Source organism: Vanessa cardui, chromosome 16 (assembly GCF_905220365.1).
Source record: "Vanessa cardui chromosome 16, ilVanCard2.1, whole genome shotgun sequence".
NCBI lineage: Eukaryota > Metazoa > Arthropoda > Insecta > Lepidoptera > Nymphalidae > Vanessa > Vanessa cardui.
The window spans coordinates 4,030,108-4,053,021 of record NC_061138.1 but is presented as its reverse complement, the minus strand read 5'-3'; the positions used below and the strand labels follow the sequence as shown (position 1 = coordinate 4,053,021).

At 32.1% G+C, this 22,914-nt stretch overlaps 1 protein-coding gene across 4 annotated transcripts in view; it reads left to right on the top strand.

Annotated features, from left to right (window-relative positions):
• Positions 1-22,914, top strand: part of LOC124536045 (tyrosine-protein kinase Src64B) — a 75,546-nt gene that overhangs the window by 15,147 nt on the left and 37,485 nt on the right. For 2 of the 4 annotated variants that reach the window (XM_047112456.1, XM_047112452.1), the window contains exon 1: positions 1,388-1,698. The exons of 1 other annotated variant lie outside the window; for it this stretch is intronic. The gene's annotated coding sequence lies outside the window, so the exon portion shown is untranslated. Of the gene's footprint in view, positions 1-1,387; positions 1,699-13,648; positions 13,680-22,914 lie in introns of those variants that run through there. One more of the 4 variants, XM_047112453.1, reaches the window with a different exon arrangement.

Below are 22,914 nucleotides of genomic sequence, written 5' to 3'. Positions count from 1 at the left end.
ATAACGATAAAAGTTACGATGATCAAATTTGGTTTATATTTAAACCCATCATTCTCCTATAACTATCTGACACTTCATAGTTATTTGAAATGGGAACCATATGCTACTTAATTACGTAAGGCGTAACGAAACAGTCCCTTTTTGTTTACTTTGGCACGAGTCACGCATCTTACAGACTGAAGAATCATCTTTTCAGCATTGATTAAGAGAATTAGTTGTTTGTTTTCGGTTATCTAATGTAAGCTTTATTTTGTCTACAAATATATTAATTAGAACATTTCTTGAAGTTATTTTAGCTCTACAACAGCAGCGCTTTGCACGTTCGGTAACTGAGTTCGTATATTTTAATTTACAAGACTGACTGACAGCTTTCTGGTAACAAAAGGTATGATGTCTTAAAATGTAATCAAAGTATTCATCATAAAACTTACTTTAAATTATTTGTCTATTAATTACTGCTTTGTAATCAATGATTAGATTATGATGAAGTAAATCTATGTAGCCCGTATTTAGTTGATAATTTTAATTTTTTTTTTTACATCTGGAAACAAATTCTAAATAAGACAAGACGATTATCGTTGAATGTGCTTTCGCGAACTGCTTTATGCATAGAAAAAGTAAAGAATAATGACCAATCAACATCATTGCCATGAGACAAAAACTCAAAATGACCTTTTGTTGTAATTAAGTAAAATTTTCTTTAATTATTGTCATATCAATACACACAATTTATATCATACATAATTTTTATTCAAGTAGGTCCTATTTCATTTTCATTTTTGTCATTATTTTCTAAGTGTGGTCTGGTTTTGGAAATTTTGCCGTTATGTTTATATGCATGTTTTACATTTAAGTCTACTTTATAGTGAGTTATATTTTTTTATTTTTAAGAGACTTAGCGATTACTTAAAGTTTTAAAACTTCTTTCTTCATTCCATTACCGTTTATACAAATTATACAAATGATTTTAAAGTAATACGTATTTAAAATGATGAGAAAGCAATTAACCTAACGACTTAACGTTAATTCTTAAAGACTTTACCATTGCCTAATGAGGAACTATTTAAATAATCGTATTCAAAAATGTATACTGAAAGTGTAATAAGTTTGAGTTAAATAAACTACGATTACAAACTAATGTCAGGTATATTTTTAGAATTGGATTTCAATGGCTTATAAATAATTTTATTTACTTATTTACAGAACCATTTCTGATTTAGTGTGTTGATATTCTCTTTCCCAACGTTGCATATCGCAACCTTTGTAAACATTCGTTATCATATCAGAGACATACAAAGCTGGTTCGACGCCTCCAAGCGAGTGCTCGACGCGCGCGCCCCCTACCGTGCCGCCCCCCGCGCGTCCGCTGCCCTCGTCTAATGCAGTCTCCATTGTGTAGTCGGACGGACCGCTCGTGTTTTAAGTAATTTCAAAGCTTTCCGATTTCGAGCTTGTTCGTCTAGTTTATAATGAAGTGTTTAATAATTATTTATAATTTCAATATAAATACTTAAACTCATAACGGTTCTATTAAAAAGTGATTGTGTTATAGTGAATGTACATTAAGTTATGTATTTGTCGTTGAACCGTCAATGGTAACGGTAAACTTGTGTCAATATCGTTAATTTAACTAAGTTCGTGACAGTGTTTATGTCGTCGGGATGTTACAAAGTGTTTAGTAACTTGGAAGATTTACAGGTTCGTTGTATAATATAAACGTTAGCTTTATATTATAATACTTATTTCAGATTTCGTATGCGACAATAGCCCATTGTTGCGAGTGTTACTTTTATTATTCATTTGTATGTAATTTAGTAACGGTAAAAAGTTTCCAACCAATTATGTACTATCTACGTAATTATTATTTTTGATCGTTATTCTTTTGTCATTTTCTTATGTCAAATTAAGCTTTATTTACGTGTATTACTTTTCTGCCATCTGCGATGACATAAATATTTAATTATCCCACGATTTTATTAACGGAGGGTGGGACTTGTGGTGTGAGGAAACGGGATAGCCATATCCGAATACAGGGGTTGCCACTGCTTTAGAGCACTCGGATACAATAGAGGGATATCCAAGAGAATGTACTCAGACGGGCATTTAGCGTATCCTTTAAATATTCGATAATTTTTCATGTACCGTTTGATATATCGTATTCTATCCCATCCTATCCTTATATTAAATTAAAATGCTTTCAATTATATTCTAAATTTAATTTATCGGCGGAATGTATGTCGTACTAAATAAAACCTTTTCTCTTTGTGTTTTCTCTTGGGGTCTTCCTGTTTAACTTATCGACGTTGTGGGACCCGTATCATGCATGTTTTATCTTGACTGTACATGTTTGGGGCTTGAGCGTTTCGACTGTTATCATGTGTACCTAAACAAATACAAGATTAATAGTTTCAACGAGAATATTTAATAAGTTAACTCAATCTCGAGTCGTATGTTTACATTGTATATATTTACCATAGTAATATTATTATTGGCTACCCGTTACTGCTTCAAACTAGTACAATAAGTCTATGTATAAAAGTTTTAGTTCGAAGAATAAACATAGAAAGAAAAAAAATTGTTTACTTTTTTTGGTACAAAATTATCGGCATTTCGCTATTTAAATATGAATGTATTGTACATACATATACCTTCCTCTTAAATAGTTCTGTTTATTGATAGAAACCGTAGCCTCAAAGATCTAAGCGCACACAAGGCGGCATCTAACTTTGTTCTATACTAAGTTCCAGATAGAGATATCCAAATTATTATGTTGAGCTATAAATACTTTCACGATAAACTGTGTTCTATCTTTATTGTTTTGTTACTAATTTCAAGAAAAGACGTCAATATCATAAAAAAATCTTTATTTCCGCATGAAGGTTTAAATTATTTTATAATTAAAAAAAAAACAAAAGTGATTGCGACATAATTTTTTCTAATCATTATGACAAATTATCCGAAGACGTAATCGTGTCTTTATCGTCTAATAAAAATATTTGAACACAATCTGTGATGATATTATCTGCTAACAAAGTTCTAACACAAATTATCGTGTCGATTATATGCTGATTGTTACCTACTAAATTTACTTATATAAATAGGTAAACATCAAAGGAACAATTACGCTACTGTAAAATTATTGAGATTAGTCATCGTCAAACATAAAATTATTCTTAAGTATAGGTATAAATAGTTCATGATTTGTCTAAAATTAATAACTAACTTATTTTGGAACTATTTTAACTTACTTTAATAATTGAAGGAATTTTGAAAAAGAGACTTAGATGTTTGTTTGTTTATATATTTATAGATAGTATTTTATTAATTTTGGTTGCATAACTTTGTCTTACAAAATGAGCGGGATACCCAGTTACACAAACTGGAACAACCCCTGTACTTGTGACCGCTTTGTAACTAATTTGTTATGCATGTGAATGTGATGTTATTGTTATCAAGAATTAACAATGTAAATGTCTCACTACTGGGATAGCCCAGTTCAAAGTAGATCCAAAAGTTCTTCAAAGTGAAGACGAGACTATAGCATCGTATAGCTTGCGAGTGGCTTGATACATATGTTGCAAAATTAAATTGAAATTTGACAAATGCAGGTTTCCATACGATATTTTCAAGATAAATTAATTATAAACAAAAATGAAGCACACGGATTAAAAGCATGCGGTCTAAACAGTAGGCCATCTCGACTGTTATAAAAAAGTTTTCTAATTTTGTTATTCAACTACGATGGAACGTATTGACAACTCTCTTTTTAAATGTTTGAAAAAAGCTATAAATAACGAATGCCAATACATCTGGACTGGTTATCCTTTACCAAACATAGATTCTTGTATACAATAAAGACATTGCCAGAGGAGAAAAAGTATATAATTTTACTTATAAGATGGGCTGTATCCGGTGAAGCAAGGATAACTTTAAATGCAAACATTTTTACATTTAAATCTACAGATAAAATAAAAATTAACTCAATAAAGGTCATATATATTTAAAATGCGTATTTAATATATTATTATTCTTTAATCGAATACATTTATACGTAATAAAAAAACTATATAATAATAAATATTCAGTAGTAAGTTGTTTTCGTTTTGAAGCTTTAAATGTTTCCAATTTTTTTGTTGAAGTCAATACTCAGAATGAGTTATTTACTCGATTCTTTGTTAATTTTATCTGTGTAAATTCAAATTAACTATGCAATAAAAGTAATTTGACGATAAACGAAATTCAATCTCATCATATTGATGTAATAATGACGTAACTACCAGTACCTACGTAACTCTAGTTGTGATAATTTATATTGATAAATGAACACTCGTTTCAACTCTTACGAATTAAGTGAATTTATATGTATATACTCTGTTTTTTTTAACAGTATTTAGGTACCTGTTATTGTTCTACAGATTGTTAATTGTTTTCTCTCTTTTAAAGGAGATGATTAACCTTATTAATTAACCATCAGTAAGAACGTGTAATATTTCTATATTGAATAAAGCAATTTGAGTTTAAGTTTGAATTTGATTCCATTCTCTATTGATTCAATACGAGTTGGTAAATAAAGAATAATAGATATACCTACCTAAATATTTATATATGGTATAATATTACCAGATACACCAAAGTTTCATCACAATGTTTACAGCTGATCATGAAGAGAGATATAAACAAATATAAATCAAAGAACCAACTACATCTCTTCCTTGTATTTAAGCCGCCATTTTCAATAAAAAATAAGTAATAAATACCTATATTGTATAATGCGAACGATGATTTTTTATTTTTAATGTAATTACTAATAAACTCAATAACTTAGTTGGTACTCATAGTATACGTGTAAATTGTCTGTTTGAACGTTTTTTGCCAATCATGGCGTAAGTCGTAGATAAAACAGAGATAAAAATAAATAATTACTAAAATTTTGTCCACGTAACAGGATTGGCGGATAGTGTTGGTTGATGTGATCACTCATATCAATATTTTGATTTCAAATCGTGTTTGTCAAGTCGCCATATACATTAATTAGCTTTATTGACGTGAGAGCAATCGCCTATAATTTATAGGACATTGACCTAGTATATCTGTAACCATTTACTCTATATAAAGATATGAGTTCTTCGAATCAGGAAATACATACAACTGAGTGATCTTATTAAGGTCGTTTTCTTGGTTTATTTTTGATATAAAGGCAGACGTGTTTGTATAGTATAAGCTGTAAACGTCCTAGTGCAAAAGATACTTTAGCCCTATATATAACATTTATTTACTTATAAGACTTATATCTAATGTCCCACTATGAACGAACTAAAACCAACGAATCTACTTTAAAATCTTGGTGTGCAAAAAAGTTACGATTGATATTTGTCATACACCTTTAGTAGTGTGTGTATTTAGTGCCATCATCGGATGGCTATAATTTTTTTGACCCGTTATCCGCTTTGGACGTCTAATAGAATATTCTCTAATAGAATTATTTATCATTATAAATAATGAAAGATTGTTACGTTAGTAGACTGTTATATTACTTTTCAGACGAGCTAAACAAAATATATGCAAAGAAACTTTACACTATATACTTAAAAATAGTGTCCAATTGGAAGCAACCCAGCCACTTGATTCACCGATGACAATAGCGATTCCAGCCATCAATATAAAGTCAATCGTGACGTCACTAATATGTTGTCCCTGGTGCCTGCTTACAGTGGTTCAATTACAGTATAAACCGGAATACAACAATACAGAATATTGGCGGTAGAATAATAATAATAAACGGGTCCTGATACGGTTTAAAGCACTCTTGCATAAGACGCAAATACTAAGATATAAGACAAGTTCTACGAGATAATATACCGTACCTTATACGAATAAAATTTGTCTCATCATGTCGTCTTGAGTCATTTAAATTTTTGGACAATTAGTTTGAATTAATGAGCCTGTTTTTGTTAATGAGGCAATCAAAAACAAGGTTTGTTTTATCAAGAAAAATATATATGTTCAATTGAGAAAAAAACTATCTAAACATTTTTGAACACTTTATATGTTAGTACTTTCATCCAGATGAAAAAATGTGAACATTAATTTGAGTTTTGAAATTAATGTTCACATTTCGGGATTTATGTGCTCTGTAGTGCGGCAAAAAGATTTTTGATGAACGGAAAAAGTAAAAAAGAAATCCCCAAAAGCTTATCTTCGCTTCGCTACCTCGCGTACTATTCGCATACACTCAAACTCAAAAAATAATAATCTTCAAAACTTTGTGAGACTTTTAGCTTGAAATTGAATACCTACTTAATTAAATACAAAAAACTCTGAATACCTGATGTTGCATTCAAAATATAATACCATAAATACTTAGCACTCGCAATCATAAAATAAATTAAACTGGTCCATATAACGATGACATAATTTATTACTTCAGATTATATTGATTACACGTCAGTGTTTTGTATGCTGATGATTCATTTACCAAACAAGTTTGACAACATCTGATTAAAAATTAGTAAGATGGAATGACTCAAACGTAATATGTTGAATAAAAAAAAGAACTAAAGCAAGGCCGGTCATTATGTGAAGTATAATTTTTGTAAGGGAAGACCGTCTGGGTATGTTCCACCCACAAATTCTCACGCAAAACAATAAAGCTTCGTTTCGCTGAGTTCGTATGAAGGGTGAAACGGTGATTGACAGCTGGTTGACGTAGTGTGTTTTTTGTTTCTCAAATAATCATCCAGACATGTTGTCCATACTTTTGCATCAAAGTCTTAATTTTAGGATTATTCATGTTGTTAATTTAGGTATGTTTTAATTAGACAGCGACGTCGACTTATTTGATTTTTGTGTGTGAGATTAATGGAGTCCTATGATCTGGTTGGTATGCGCCATTCTATGATCAAACCAATTCTAATGTGGTTTGTCAATTTATGTATTTCACTACAGAACTTTTATCGGTCATGTGAGCGTAAGTTGTGGTTTCGGTGCTCGTGTTTTTGCTTTTCGTGATTCTATACCGGATTTAACATTTCCTGTTGAAGCCCTTGAATGTAAGGTGTTCAATATATATCGAGTGGATTTTCAAATAAAAAGTACAATTATTTTATTGAAATGAATTGTAGGCACCCATATTAAATATGGACACAATATCCAAAATCGCTGCTCTGAGTGAAACAGCGTCGTTAGAAGGAACATATTTATCCATCCTAAATAATGGGACGTTTCATCAATTTAAAATGGGCAAATGTAGTGTGTAATATACACAGAATGACTGATATGATAGGCATTAGTTTTCTACCCTTTTTCCATGAAAAATATAAAGTATGGGAGAAATACTTGGAATATTAACGACCAAAAAAAATTTTTTTTTAATCTATAAGAGTCGAAGATCATCCACCCAAAAAATAAGGCCGAATTGATAGCATCCTTGTTTTTGAAGTCTGCTAATAAATAATATTTTCCTCATTAAATATTTCATTCATGTTTCCTGACTACGTTATGTTTTATTCATAAGCATAACGTCTTAAGCATATTAGGCATTTCTAATTACGATGGAGATATGAGCATCAAACAATCGGATCAAAGGCCGCTGACCTTTTTGCGGGTCTACCATTGAATCGGTGTTTGTCATTAATATTTATAGCTCGCTCACTCAACCATCTAGCTCTTCGGGGAAACTGAGTGTATCCGTAGACTTATTGATTACTTAATAAAGACATCATAATCACTATACATGTGTTAATCTAAATAATATTCCTTATAAAACTCACGAATATAATGTATATTTTACAAAAGCACATCTGTAGGTAAGTTTTCTCAATTGTTAATTTCGGTTGGTTAAATTTACATTGTAATGGTATTATGGGAATCCCTGTGATTTCATTCTATAGTTAATTTAATAATTTAAAATCCCAGAGTAATATTATTTATGCGAAGATATTCTAACACGATGGCAACTTATATCAAAATCAAATTAGTGATTTCCGCATCACGTGTCTTTATTGATTTGACCTCTCTATCTTTTATTCTCCCCGCACCTAGACTTTAAGCTAACTTTGCGTTACAAGATCGTTGTGTTTGCTTTTATTTATAAAATCATAAGATATTATCACCGAGCAATGAAACCAAATACATTTTTATAAATATGATTTAACTCTTACAACTATAAAGATTTCTTACATTACATGATAGATAGATAGATAAATAGATACCAAAGTCTCTGTCATTACATCCTACAGTTATTACATCGATATCGCATTGAAATGATGTTTCACGCAACTGTAGACTTGTAATTGTCTATATATATCTCCGAGTTGTACTCAATCAATACTTTTATGCACTGGTATTAAGGTTGAGCATTACTAATTAGTTATGCTTTATGAGATATCTCTCACCTTCTTCAAATCTTTCATATTGGTTAGTCTTAATATTTTTGTTTCCTAATTGTTTAAATGTTTACAACACCTAAGCATATGGTTTCGTTTAAAATTTAAGTAAAAGAGACGATAAATGATCAAACGTCTACGGTTTTTTTTATGAATAATTTATATACATACAGTAAAAACATGACGACTTTATAAATCAGTGGTTCTTTTTGTAAGTTTGAAAAGTGAATAAACGCTTCATTATAAAGAATCAAGACGGGTATTGTCAAGCGGACGTGGGATGTCAGTAACTGTTGCGAAAACGAGCTTCCACGAACCATTCTGACCCTGTGCACGTCGCTGGCATAACTAATATTGATGCTTATTGACAAATCAATACACAAGTATCTTAACATCTTGAGTACATTTAAACGTATAACTTTAGATACCTAACACATTAAATATAATTCATATGAGTCCTGCAATATTCCATTTTCAAAATTTGTTCCAAAAAAAAGAACAAAATACACGTCACATAAAATCAGATGGAAGTAGTATATCACATAGTTGTAAGAATAAAGTTCTACAATGGACTATGCAAAAAAGTCTCACTGTTGTGGATGTATGAAAAAGATGACCTAAAATCGCCTGTCAGATATGAAGCCAAGGCTTCAAGTATTATTGATGTGCTGTCGATTGATTCGGTACACATCATTAACTATAATGTAATGGTTCATGTAGGTCGATCGTATGAGGTCGTTACGGTTCAAAGTTGGCATTGAACACGTCGCCAATTCAAAGCGTCTGTTCTTCCTTAATTACAAATATCAACTTCAATAAAATATTTACAAGAGAGACAAAATTATCCAAAGAAAATTAATCTAATATTACATATACCTATTTGTTTTTAATTAGACTGCCGATATTTCTTTAACGTAATTTCGTTACAGAAATCAATTAATCCGTTAAATTGAATTTTTCGCTGAATTCGTTACTTGGGAAAAAGTCCAGCAATTAGGTATGTCAAATAGTATGACAAAAATCGAGCGTTAGAAATCGTGTAGCATTAATATGATAAATATTTTAAAAATTGATGGTCAAATTTCAAATCATCACGACTATTGACTTTTTAAAACCAAAGCACAGTAATACAAAGTATAGCTCCAGTGAGGATCTTCGAGATGGCCCAGTTAGAACGCGTGCATCTTAACCGATAATTGTGGGTTCAATCCCAGGCAAGTACCGCTGATTCAAGTGCTTAATTTGTCTTTATAATTCATCTCGTGCTCAGCGGCGAAGGAAAACATCGTGAGGAAACCTGAATGTGACAAATTTCATAGAAATTCTGCCACATGTGTATTCCACCAACCCGCATTGGAACAGCGTGGTGGAATATGTTCCAAACCTTCTCCTCAAAGGGAGAGGAGGCCTTTAGCCCAGCAGTGGTAATTTACAGACTGTTGTTGTTGAGGATCTTGTGTTATGTGAGATGTACTAGATCATAGTTGGATTAGCAGTCATAGTTAGTAGATAGGAATCCTATAAATTCTTGGTGGTTGGGTTTTTTTGTAAGTCCGTGTAGTATAACTCCTAAAACATATATGAATACAAAATATATAAATAACGGAAGTCTCGTTTCCTATTGCTGTTACGCGTTGGGAGATTACTGCCATTATAAGTTGATCGTGATGACTTAGGAACGACAAATAATTACTGGACGCTAGTTTGCAAGTACTGAAGGTCGCCGTATCAAAATATAGTCATTTAAAGCTGCAACCTTTAGTTATTACCTACTTTGAGGTTAAATAGTTATGCAGTTACTAAGTTTGATAGTTTGTATACTGTTAAAGAGACATGCGTTAATAATACAGTGAGTAGATTGAAATTACGCATGATTGCGATAAAATTATCTGTTCTGTGGCCTAATTCGAGAAATATAATGAAAACTACCTACCAGTTATGTCTTATAATTGCGTACATGAAGTAAGTTTTATATAAATACATATTGCTAATGTATGATCGTGTATAGAAAAAATTACCGTCCAAAATATGCTGCCGAATTATTTGACCTTGACGGACCTAAGTAGTTATTAACCTGTAGCGTGTTAAAAAGTATTTTGCTCCCTGTTATTTTATTGATAAAATCAAAAATACCCGTTAACTTGCCTTTTCAAAGGTTAAGGTTTTGATAACGCCTCGAAGAAAACGTTTGTTCAGCAGCAGTTGTAACAAAAAAAAGACGTTGCCAAGCGCGAACAATAATGGGCTTGTCCATTTCACCATAAAATGTTCAGAGGCCAACGGCTTCATGACTCACTTTGGGAATTGATGTGTGTCAAACGATTCTATCAATTTCTTTCTACTTAACTGCCCGCTTTATCGAATTTACATAGAATAGCAATAAGTATTCTCAATTGAGGAAGTTGTTGCCGTCCGAGAAGGTTTTATTTGGGAGGGTTATTTTTATACAAATGACATCAAACGTTTTCTGTAACAGAAAAAAGCTAAATATGATTATATGTAAATAAGGAAATAATTATTTATTTGACATATTTACAGATAAATATATTTTTTCTTAAATGTTGGTACATTGTTGCTAGTTTTATCTATAAACATGGTAATTACGGATGATAAAACGTTCACCGTGAAGCTATTCGACGCAAGGGCGTACAGTTTCGTTCAATTAACGCTCCAGACACACCTATTAGTTAATCCAGGCTATCATCAACGTAATAAAATGAGAATAACGCGTGTAGCTGTTTTTATTCGAACACTTGATTACTGTTTTCATTTTATTACTTACAGATACATTTTATTCTTAGATTGAATAAAACATTTACACTAACAATACGAAGTTTTCAGATACGATTTACGACTGTATGGATAATATTATTGTGTCACTTTGAGTTACTGGTTTCAACCAGATGAAACTTTAAGAAGCATGACCAGCGGCGTGAAGTAAAAAACATCGAATAGGAATATGCGAAGCGTAAAATTGATAATGATCAAGTAGGCAATGTCGATTAACTTTTCGTTTAAAAAGATACCGAGCAAAATATCTGTCAAACAATACCTACAGTGTTATACTGAATTTGTGATAACATTGCAAGTCTAATGAGTATTTAGTACTTAGCACATGAGATTCCAAATCTAGATGTTTTGGGTTCAAACATCGGATTTTGATGATAATAGATTTTTTATCAAGAAATGCTAGAAGCCGAGTCAAGGCCCAAGACCCAAGAATTAGTAGTGTTTACCCTTTGTGTACTTAAGTACTATTATGTTTCTTGTGCTGTTGGCTTTGTCGCGAGTTTCTGCAGTGACGTCAACCCGAAGAAAAGCATTGTATTATAAAAGCCAAAATTAATTGTCACCTTAACTAAAGAACCGAGAATTCACAAATCTAAGAAAAACTAACTTTATGACGGCTAAGCTCAAATATCTAAATGTTTTATCAAATATAGTTTGCTGAAAATCTTTTTTTTAAATGCTTTGAAATTAAGGAAGTAGGCTTTATTCGTTTTTTTAATAAGTACTTAATAATTAAAATGGGTGTGAGATAATTTCATTCAATTCCTTTAAGTTTCTTCAAGTGCTGTCATTTTCATTCAATTATAATTCACTTTCTTCAAATACATTATTTAGGTTAAGCATACCTAACTTAAATCACTATCAGGTTTTATTTATCTTTGACAAGCGAATTACGCACGCTTCTTGGCTTTGTGTATGTGGGCCGCCATTGCTCACAGGACAATCTCAAACCACAAAAAATTATGTTCCGGCCTGGTTTACTTAGAGTAGGCGCTCTTTAATAAAGGCCATTGTATATCACAGCCCCCATACTTTTGTTCTTATTATGCAGATGATGTAGCTTATAACAGCTGCAGAAAATTAACTATCCTTTACAAAATGCTCTTTTTTATTATTTTCGACGTGTTACTTTTACATATTTAAAGGGAACGTGTTTACTGAATACATTTTACTACATTAAATTTAATAATAGCTACTTCGAGATTTAACCACCGGATCTCGGTAACTTAAAACTGTTGTTTTAAATCTCGCATTGTACTTCCAAAAGGCTTAAAATAGATGCGTTACGCTCGACAGCGTGTACATTAGAGAGACGTTGAAAAGAGCCCACTATTCGAATCATATATCATCTTCTTAAGGCCCACATCAAAGGAGCTGAACGATTCAGACGATTACGTGAGCGGGGTCGAAGTGCCGAATATTTGCCTATTCATTAACACGCTGTTATGATTGAAACTTAACTATTTTCGTTTGATGTCCCTTAAATGGTTAAAAGTTCCAAAAATAAAACGATAGGGGAGAATTTTGGTAACATAAGTGGTTATTTTAGAATAGAATAACGAACGTTTATTCGTTAAAATTAGTGTAGCGGAAAGAACGAAATAAAACTAATGTCTGAACGGTACCTTGATAAGATACCATAAAGTTGAACGACAGTCTGATGTTTACAGTGCGCTGACCTCGTCAAGTGGTCATTAAATTAGCGATTGCTTATATTGCGACCCAGCCCTTTTCTTTGATTTATAATTTCTTGAATTCCAAAAAATGGGTACTTACCCAATTCCTCTATTAACTAAAACTATGGTACTAGAAATTTACAGCAGATTTTCATTATTAATCGATTAATTAAAAATAGGCTTATAAATATTAAACTAAACTTTTCAATTAAGCAATGAGTATTAAAATTGTTCGTGGTTTATTAAGCAAAGTGTTTCGATACTCATGCAAATTGCACAAACTAATTTCTAAATGAATAACAACGTTGATTTTGTAACCAGTACCAATAATTTTACTAATATCAACTAACGAATGCATTCACCTATTATTTATTAAGTGATTTGATAATGTTAGTTTTATTCACTTTAAATTTATAACTCCATTGATTGATAGTTGTGTTTTTCCAAACCAACATTAGGTTGGTAAAGTTTTAACATTTTTCCAACATAATATGTTATCTTTCTTCTTACCAATGTTCATGAGATCTAGTTAAGCTATGAGTTAGGTAAGCGCTGAAAAAACAAAAGTTAAAGCCAAGGTATAAAAGAAACTACATAATAATGAAGAACCTAAGGAAAACCATACTTTCAATATTTGTTAAAATCCTTATTAAACACTTAACAGCAATAAACAATATTAGCCATTTTGTGACTCACGCTCAATTTATTATGCTACCTTAATTATATACTAACGTCATACACCTTTAGTCGCTATTCAAATATTACGAATACTGTTTTAATGTTCATTTTTAATTTCAGGTACGAATCATGTAAATTTTGTCCGTAGTTGGTAAGTTTTTTTCCACCATATAAATAAGTAGTTTGATCATCAAAATAGAGTAAGTAAATAATCTGATAAATATTGGTTTTGAAGTTATTCAACCGAATCATATCGTCTTTTTGTGGTTTCATTTTATAAACTATAAAATAAAAAGAAATGTAAGATGTATTCATTTACATGGCAACCCTTGCATGACTGAACTTAGATCATCGACCTTTTATGGTTATGGAAAATATATGCTAGCTAATACATGGGTATTAGCGGACTTTGACCTTGAATATTTTTTGGTATAATCGTCAGTATTTTTGAATAGGAGCAAAAAATGTAAAACGAAATAGCTTGGAATTTAATTCGAACATGAGTAATGAAAAGGTGACGTGGCACAATGAAAGTGGTTACAATTTCTTTGATCCGGTCGAGGGGTGATACATAATGAACTCCTGTGAAGCAGTTGACAGTGTCGCTGTTCCCCGTTGGGCGATTCGTTTCGATATAATTCCAGTTATTATGCAACGGACCTAACATTAGTTTACATTATTATTCGTTCGTCAATACAATAAGTAGCTAAATACGTGAACCTTCGTCCCAAGGATTTCTCACATCATGTTAATAGCAGACTCCGAGGTTTGTGTGTGTTTTTAGACCTACTTTAGTTGATTATTTTTGTATACAAAGGGGAATATTCTTGCATGTTCTGTGTCGGTGTTAGCATGTTGGAATCAATACAACAGTATCTTATTATTGGCTTCCAAGGTTTAATACAGCTTACCGCGCACTCGTCTAAAGGGATTGCTTCACGCCCAAAGACTTTTATCAGCTTAGTATAAAATTAGCACTGATATAACAGGTCTGAAAATCAAGTGTTGCTACTTTGTAAAAATATTTGTCGATTTATTTATTTTAGAAGATACATAAGAGTAAGAATTTACATTTAAATGTATATTTATCCTTTTAAGGCATGTACCAGTTTAATGCTAAAGCCCTCGGTTTAAATGGTTTTACGCTCGAAATAAAATGTCTTTAAATTTGGTGACACGGGGTATTTAAAGCTATAAAAAATGAATAAGGGACGGCACCGAGGCTAAAACAAAAATAAAAACGCCATTGTGTGACGGTTATAGAACAATTAGAACAAAGAGTCCCATTTTATAAATGAATAGTTAAATGGCAAATGTTTTGCTTCTACACTTTTAACATTGTCTGTATTATTAAGAGTCTTATACGTGGAATACAGCTTACAAATACTGAATATAGATTACAAAGTTCATCTCACTTAACTTGTTATACATACTCTGAGTCTGTCTGGCAGATCAATTGGTCAGGATAAACTTTCCTCCGTACTATTAAGTTCTGAAAGCCCATTGGGGCTCGTTGACCGAATATCGACATGCCATACGCACAGGCCGCCCCCGGTCACGTACCTTCGTTGGGAATCTTTCCACGTAATTTGTCCGATATTGGGTTACTGGATTTGACTAATGTTTTACATTATGGAGGAATATCAAAATATCGTGTACATAGTGGATACTTCAGATGAGCATTGTTTTTTTCTGTCTTTTTTGACGCTGGGATTATCTCTGGAGGACTGAGTTATATATTATTATATACTAGGTCACTATCAAAAGATTAAATTCACTGCACAATTTGTACCGAATAACATTAAATATTATAACTTTACTGTATAACGATATGTTAAAATCTTAAAGGAATAGAACACATTTAAAGACAATCAGTTTTCAATTGTTTTATTCCATTTACTCCATCAGCGTTCCGTTATGACTCACTCTCAAGTGAGGGTATTGTTCGAACATCTGAACACCTGTCTTACTAACTTACAAAAAATGAATACATAAATAACTGGGCCAATCGGATGCTAAAGAATGCAGCTGAGCCGCGGTTTGGTCATCTTATATGTAGACGGCATTCCATATCTCTGACAATAAAGGCAGAAACTTTTTTTTTTTAATTCAATGCATGTTTATTAAGAGTGTCATCACTAAGCAGCCAGTTTGTTTTTCTATTTTTTCTATTTCTATTTATAAGAGCGATAATGTAACGACATTTCCTCAGATTGTAATGTAAAGGCAGAGTGAGCATTAAGAACATTAAGTGAAGCAACTAAAGCGTTAGTGTATGTAGTAAGAAGGAATTTCTAATAGGTCAATAATCAAAGACAATTTTTTTGACGTATTCACAAAATGACGCGACTTTTCGCACTACCAAGATTTTGTTTTTGTTTTGTTTGTGTCTGTTGCTTCACTATAATGTTAGCGCATTCCATATACTTTTTATTTTATTATCTTAGAATGATCCAAAAATTTGACTGCATGTACGATAGCGTTCATTTAAATATTATTTAAATTATGCAAGGATAAATTGATTTAACGAAATTGGTTTAATTTTCAACCCGAGATTAGAAATTACGGTCCACAGAGAAATACAATTAGCATTAATGAATAATATAGTGGGACCTACTATTACTATTTTATATACGTACTTAATTTTACACAAAGTTATTATAAAAAAAAATGCAAATTGCCAGATGTTATTTTATATTGAATATTATTTATAAACAAATTATTATTTAACTTTCTGTTTGTCGGTCAAATTTTTGCAACTGAATTTAAAATGAATATTTATATATTATATTTAACTTCAATTTAGACTTACTCATGCATTCGCTGAGAGCAAATATGCTTTAGTTTGTAACACGCGCAGTGTTATAAATACTTTAGTAATTTAGTCCCAAGTTCAAGGACCTAATAATGTATGACCAGCGCCGCTAAGTCTAGCAAGTCTTAAGTATTTGAATCACTTCTAAATTTTATATGAAAGAAAAACTTGAAACATTTTTTTAAGATCATATAACTTACACAATAATACATATACAATATCTTTCAAGAAATTTTGTTCCACTTTATATTCTCTTTTATTATTTTGTATTTTTTAATGGGGATCTCCATTTATTTCACTGTAATTGTAAAACAAAAAAAAGAGATCCTTTAAAAACATTCGATTTTTAAAACACTGTTAAAGCAAAGGTATTAAAAAATCGTTCGTGTTTTAAGCTTAAAACAACCGCGTCATTCCGAAGCCTTTGACAACGTAAAGCTAAAATGTTTCACTGTAGTACCTCACGAGGAGATTTAGTCTGCATTTGCTGACAAAGACTCGCATTTTTCGAATTTATTCTCAACAAAATTTCATTATTGCCTACGTTGTTTAAATTATTTTCACAGGGTATACTACCAGCTGCATAAACGGTTTACGTTTTTATCGTGTCTACGGTAAGCAGGTTTCAATCGTCTCCACTTTTTCCCACATTTTCTGAGTTACTTGCATAAAATATCTTGTCCTGTTATGGCGAAGCGCTCGCAAACAAGATTGTTAGCGATTTGTTTCTCGGTACGAAACTATAAACATCATTGAACACTTAATCGTGTTGCACATTTGCTTTGAGTAAAAAAAAACATTAAATTGTATTTAAATCTACGCTGTGATGATTATGGTAGACGTCAAACCATATTTGTAGAATTGCAAAAAATTTTCAACTCAATTTTGGATTGTAATATGTATAAAATGTTTGACGACCTCTGTGTCGAATAGTGTGTACAACGGTTTTCATGGATACGCCAATTCGAGGTCTCGGGTTCGGTTTCTGGCCGAGTTACAAGAAAAAAGTTCACTAGTTTTCTATGTTGTCTTGAATCTGGATGTTCGTGGTACCGTTGTTACTTCTGATTTTCTATAACAAAAATGCGTCAGCTACTTACATTGGAATCAGAGTAATGGCTTTGATGTCCAATATATAGTTCATATTTAGTAGAAAAATTGTCCTAAACTAGACGAAGATTAAGGTATTTTTTAAAGGCAAAAACACAAAATATGGCTCTATTCTATTTATCTATAGATTTAATGAACAGAATATTAATTGAAATAAATAAATTCGAGTGACATTGAAGATTATATCCTCGTCGTCCATGTTGAATATATGAATAAAATTGACTCGCTCATGTTTATTATTCTGATTATGTTCAGGCGATCTATCTCATTAGTCTCTACGATGCATCCACAAAGGTTGCACCACGTGAAGGTCTAATCCTCGGGACAGAGGTCCGCGTCGCAAGTGTAATTGAGCGTATGATACGTGCACTGACCGGCTGTGTTCACCGTCTGCAACAGATTGCAGGGCCACATCTTACTGAAGTGGAAATCGATTTTATACGTCCACTATACCTGATAGCTACAGCGCGGCGTGAAAAATTCTTTTGTTACAATAACTACTGCTTTCGATATGTCGACTATTAACAGCGTTTGTAACGAAATATTTTGTTCCTATATTGAACTTGGTGGTAGGTTTTTGTGCTAGCCCGTCTGGGTAGGTACCACCCAATCATCAGTTATTCTTCCGCCAAATAACAGTTCTCAGTATTGTTGTGTTCCGGTTTGAATGGTGAGTCAGCCAGTGTAACCACAGGCACAAGGGACATGACATCTTAGTTCCCAATGTTGATGACACATTGACAATGTAAAGATTAGTTAATATTTCTTATAGCATCATTGTCTATGGGTGATGGTGACCACTTACCATCAGGTAACCTATATGCTCGTCCGCCAACCTATACCATAAAAAAAAATTACCAGACCGCTGAAAATGTAGCCTTCGTTTGTTGGAATAGTTTAATGTTATTGGTGATATCATTATTTGTTTGTTTTGGGCAAAACCTAATTGTAATAATGCACTGAGCTAACAATACATGTGTGTGGTCAATCAACGGCTGCTCATTGTTGCAAAACACATAGATAAAGCATCCATGTTTAATGTTATACTGACTATGTTTAATAATCCAACCGTCACCACTCAACACGTGTGGTCACGTTTGTTTAGAAATTATATATACGCTTCGGTTTCCATGTTCAGGTAAATGCGCGTAATAAGCACGTAGATTCAAAGGGTAATTATCTCGGACGTTGCATAATTTGTAGTCGCTTTGCAGTTTTTCAGTGGATCGACCTATTTCAAGTTACATTTTACTTGACGTTGATTGTTTTCGTCCTGTGGATACAAACATTTAGTCCTTTCAGATAAATATAGCTGTATCATTTGAAATACTAAATCTTGACGTTCACATATCACAAGTTGTTTTACTGCTGGAGAAAGCTCTTCAATTAGAGCAAAACATTTGGACATAACACTTCTCAGTCCCTTGGGTTGGGCATTTATTCTTCTTGGCTCTTGGATAATCATGAAGCTATAAAATGGTTTTTTAAACAAAAAAAAAATTTTGATATACAAATGGGCCCGGTTACGCTACATAAGTTCTACGCACGATTGATCATATAAGTAGGAAGCAATAAGCCGTTTGAGTTAAAAGCGTACTGGTTAGTCTACAAAGAAAATTGCCATATCGTCTCATCAATCACTCCTGACCTGCGGAAACATGATGGAAATTATTGTTTGTATACAAAGATTGAAAGAGTTACACACTGTTTACGGACCACTCAGGTTATTGCGTTTCTGAGATTAGAATCACTTCAGAGAATTTCATTTCATTCACTTTACATTCCCTTAAGCTGATTTCGCTCGAAGTGTTTCATTAATTACTCTGGATCGTTATTCGTTGTCACGTTAACCGCAAACCGTCTTCAATTTGCGAATTACTAAATGCTATTTGCTCTTATCTCCCATAATAATTCAGCTCAATTATCTAAAATTGTCTAAATAACGGTATAATTTAATGTTGAAAGCCAAAAACTTTACACTCATTTATTTATTTTTATATTTGATGGTTACAATATAAGCGTCAGTAGCGCAATGGTTCAAATTGTCTAGCGATGTAAAAATCGCAGGATCGATCCTGTTCCCACTCCTAACACAAGTTTTAAGCTGAAGTGCTGAATACGAACTATAGTAATTCCATATTTAATCTATAATTCTATTGTCATGTTTCAATGTACTACCGTCTCACCGGATAATCTTCTGTCAAACAATTTTTTATATTTTGTGAGAAGTGAGTGAGATCTCGTAGTTGGTGCCTAATTGCTAAAATTTGCTTTTAATTTTAACAATCAGTTTCTAGTGTCTATCGGATACTCTGATCACTCGCGTAAAGATAAATCATTTCTTGCCTTTTTCTCTGAAATTAATTAATATTATTTATACGTGAATTCGAAGAGCTATTTACCAAGTGTTTAAAGAATAATTACGTTGTAATCGCAGAATCCTATCTAAGTCCATTGTCATTGTTGTTTGCTCCCACGTATTCATTACTAATAGCTTTACGACGTCCGAGCAATTTGGAACTTGTACTTTTCCATGCATTCATTATTTAGTTTAAAACCTCTAAACGATGGTTTACGGAAGTGACCTTTCTAGGGTCCATTACCGCTGTCAAAGTTGAACGTAGATTTATTATAACGATCAACTTCTCTTATTACTACTTCTATGCTTTGAACCTCCTTGCGACCTCCATGGTCGAGTGGTGTGTACACCGGTTTTTATGGGTACGCCACTCTGAGGTCCCGCGTTCGATACCCGGCCGAGTCGATGTAGATTACCATTAGTTTTCTATGTTGTCTTGGGTCTGGGCGTTTGTGGTACCGTCGTTACTTCTGATTTCCATAACACAAGTGCTTCAGCTACTTACATTGGGATCAGAGTAATGTATGTGATGTTGTCTCATATTTATTTATTTATTTGAGATTCAACATAATATATTTCTATAGTAATAGAAGTGTTACATTTTATTGATTTTCAAAGATTTAGCAATACGTTTCGACCTGATGTGTTTCTTTCTGAAAAGAAATAAATGGCGGACAAATCTCAGCGGGACTTCCTACAGTCTGTGTTTACCATGTGTTTATTTGTATTTGACACCCTGGAAGCAATTGTTTTATCCCCGTTTCTTTACAATTGAATATATTTAGAGTAAGACTTTAACTTTCGTATGATAAGTCAATTCGAAAACGTCACTTTTTCGAAGATTTCTTCATCCAGTTCCCAACTCGACTTCATCAGCTTAGTCGAACCCCTATCCTCGCTCAAAACCAAATGAGCTTAAGAGATTTCAATACGTATTTATTTATAAACTCTTTTAGATATTATTGAAAGGTAATGCTCATGTACATATTAGTTATCATTTGTTTATCTCTCATTCTATTCGAGTTCAATAAAATAAACTGTTTTGAATCCTATGTAGGTACAAGTGTGTTATATATATTTAATTTTATATGGTCAGTTAACAAGTAATTGCGGGTCAACATAACGTTTATTCAGAAATCGAGAAGACATAATCCTTAATTCATTGTTGCCTCTAGCATTTAAACATGTAGAATGTTCTAATGAAAATAAAAAACACATATAACGCTTTCTGTCATAGTATACGACTATAATAAATATAAATTAGTCTTGTAAGTACCGTTTGAGTTTAGATAAAAAACAGCCTATTAATGGGTTTCTTCGCTTGTTAGGGCAAAGTTTGGGAGCTCGTTTCTCTGTGCTGTTGTTTTGTAGGAAGATTGATGTCTAGATATATATCTATCAACACCCAGTATAATTATAAACTTGGACCTGTGATCTACGTTTCCAGAACTAATCTGAAATCCATTTCAGTCTGTCAAATTTACATATCTATGTATGTTTTGAATGCTAAATGTATTTTGGTATTACATGTTTTACTTAGATTCAGCCCGCTGCTTACGTGTCTCGTGAGGTAATATTGGTTACCTTATATCCTTTACTGTGCCTCTGATAAGACATATGCAAAATTTCATAATTGGTTGATTCGTTGAACGTGAAAGTGTAACATTTTCTTTCCCATATATAACATTGGTAAGGATATTTTAATATAATATATAACGTTACGAAAGTAACTTTAAACATTTAGTCTGCATTCATCCGTAGTATAATCGCATGACTTACTTCCATAAACGTATCAGACACGTTAATATTGCGTATAATGTAATTCATTATTCATGGTATTGGTTGGTTATTATGAAAAGGTTATTTTACAAAAACTGTTAATACATATGAAACGTTATTACCAATTGTATTCAAGTTATTTTTTTTTTATTTTTATTCTTAACGTTATTTGCATAATTACCGAAACGTCGAGATGGTTTGGAGTGCAAAAAATATTAATAGCGCTCATACTTATGTGAAGTTCAATGTTATTAAAAATTGTATAATTAAATATACTTGCCTAATAAGTCTGTTAATATAATCAATTTAAAACTACAATTTGTACGAATAAATTTAACATTTCTGTACTTTACACCTTTTACCATGGAAGTTGCTTTTATTTTCACTTTTGTACATGATACTCGAGCATGTTTTTCTAACTGTATAACTTTTAAAATTGCTCTGATAAATGGCATATATAATTATTGCTTAAGTTAAAATACAGATAAAAATATCATAAATTGTAGTAAGGATTAAATCAAGGATCTTCCCGGTAATTAGAATCTCATGTAAATTTGATTAACATATATTACATATATTGGTTTTTGTAATTATCACAGTTTAATATTAATATTGATTTAGTTTATTAACAATTTCCGTCCCCAATGAGTCTGCGTTAATTCCTTAATAATTCATAGTATTATATTACACTACAGTAACAACGTACTATAAATCCTCCTTCTGTCCCTTTGAGAAGGCTAGGAGCAAATTAGACATAGAAACTTGCAGGTATCCTCAAGATGTTTTCCTTTACCGCCGAGCCACAGATGAATTATAAACACAAATTAAGAACATGAAAATTAAGTGGTGCTTGCCCAGATTTGAACCTGCAATCATCGGTTGAAATGTACGCGTTCTTACCACTGGGCCATCTAAGTTGTTTTTCGTATTATATTATCTATAATGAATATTTATATAAAAATACCAAATATTCCTCGAAGTATTTTGCCATTACACAAAAACTAAGATGTTTCGAAATAACTTCCTACCTATTCATTGTTGTTTACGTCTCCACATAATTAAGTATAATGATATTTTTTGCTGCACCTCTATTTTAACAAAACCTATTTTAGTTAATTAACAATGTGCATAAATGAAAACCAGTCGAGTTACATACGCGAGCGAAAGTTAAATTTACGTAACGCTATGAAATTGTAAAGGTTTTTTCTTTACATATGAGAGGTTTGCCTAATTGGAGCATAAAACGCTTTCGACAGCTCTCTAGTATATCACAATGGGTGTTTATATACGGACGAATTAAGGACGACTATTGTTTGCATACTT